The sequence below is a fragment of the Meriones unguiculatus genome, chromosome 10 (genome assembly GCF_030254825.1).
Source record: "Meriones unguiculatus strain TT.TT164.6M chromosome 10, Bangor_MerUng_6.1, whole genome shotgun sequence".
NCBI lineage: Eukaryota > Metazoa > Chordata > Mammalia > Rodentia > Muridae > Meriones > Meriones unguiculatus.
This window is the reverse complement of record NC_083358.1, coordinates 25,087,391-25,089,478: the sequence shown is the minus strand read 5'-3', so window position 1 is coordinate 25,089,478 and position 2,088 is coordinate 25,087,391.

Below are 2,088 nucleotides of genomic sequence, written 5' to 3'. Positions count from 1 at the left end.
TTTTTTTTTCTGCCAAAATCATTGAACCTACCAGGCAACTTGGCTGCATCGTAAAGCCAATGATGTCTTTTTTCAAAAAAGAGCTAAGCCCCATCAACATGTTCTGATTGATATAATATCAAAAATACACAAAGTTCAAAACCCAACATGAGAAATCCCATTCTGTCTTGCTCTGTAGGTTTGCTTAGGCCATTAATTCCAGGCCAGCATGTCCACCTTTTAAAAATCACTATGTTTGTAGCAGCTTTATTTGTAATAGCCAGAAGCTGGAAACAACCCAGATGCCCCTCAACTGAAGAATGGATACAGAAATTGTGGTACATCTACACAATGGAATCCTACTCAGCAATTAAAAACAAGAAAATCATGAAATTTGTAGGTAAATGGTGGGACCTGGAAAGGATCATCCTCAGTGAGCTGTCTCAGAAGTAGAAAGACACACACGGTATATACTCACTCATATAGACATATAATATAGGATAAACCTAGTAAAATCTGTACACCTAAAGAAACTAATAAAGAGGGAGGACTCTGGCTAAAATGCTCAATCCCCATTCCAAAAGGCAAAGAGAATGGACACCAGAAGAAGAAGAAAACAGGAGCCTCCCACAGAGGGCCTCTGAAAGGTTCCTGCAGACTATCAAAGCAGATGTTGAGACTTATGGCCAAACTTTGGGCAGAATGTAGGAAATCTTATGAAAGAAGTGAGAAATAATAGTAAGATCTGGAGAGGACAGGAGGTCCACAAGGAGAGCAACAGAACCAAAAAAATTTGAGCACAGGGGTCTTTCCTGAGATTTATACTGCAACCAAGGACTATGCATGGAGATAACCTAGAACCCCTGCACAGATGTAGCCCACGGCAGGTCAGTGTCCAAGTAGATTCCATAGTAATGGGAACAGGGACTGCTTCTGATATGAACTGATTGGCCTGCTCTTTGGTCACCTCCTCCTGATGGGGGAAACACCCTTCAGGCCACAGGGGATGACAGTGTAGCCACTCCTGATGAGACCTAACAGACTAAGATCAGAAGTAAGAAAAAAGAAACCCTCCCCTACCAGTGGACTTGGGGAGGGGAGTGTGTGTACAAGGGGGAGGAAGGAAGGGATTCGGAGGGGAGGAGGGAGGGAACTGGATGGGGGATACAAAGTAAATAAAGTATAATTAAAAAAAAATCATGAAGCTCAAAAGTCCTTCTTAGAAGTGAGTGTATACCTTCTAGCCTTTGGCATGTTAGACATGTGAGTTCAGTTCCTTTGAACTACTTCACAAGTCTACCACACTTATGAAACTGTTCAGCCCTGGAGTTGTATAAAACATAATTTGTAGTTAGTAGTTCTTTAACTCAGTTCCATAAGTGTTTTCACATATACACGTTTATAATTTGAAGCATAACCCTACTGAGGTGGCATTAAGGAGTATGTATTTTATGATGCTTATCTAGAGGCACTTAGACTTTAAATCTTCAAGAAATAATGGAAGTTAAGATAAAGCTATCAGGAATGGGATTGGTGCTCACACAGCAGAGGCCTGAATGAGCTGTTTTTTCTTCTAATTGTGGAAGAACAAAATATGAAGATCCCTGCCACCACCCCAAAACATGACCCTCACAAACAGTGAATACCCCATGACCTAAACATAGACTTCCCAGCCCCAAAATCATATGAAATGGATTTCATTATTGATGAGGTTCTTGTGCCATAATATTTTGTTAGAAAATTTAGACCTAATATTTTTCTCTTAATAATTTATAATAATTTATAATGGACCCTTTGCTACCATTCCAGGATCTATTGGCATTAGTTCTGGTGAATATTAGCATAATGTCTCCCATATTTTTAAGAAGTTAGCAGATTCAGAGCTGTGGAAATTTAAATTTTATTTTCAACAGATCTCAAAACCTGTGTTCAGGCACCATAAAAATCAAGTTATTGTTCCAAGAAGTCCTAAAAGTTTTTATTTTTATTTTTTTATTATTAGTTACATTTTATTAACTCTGTATCCTAACTGTATCCCACTGCCTCATTCCCTCCCTCCCTCCCTCCCTCCCTCCCTCCCTCCCTCCCTTATCTCCTCCCTGCCCCTTT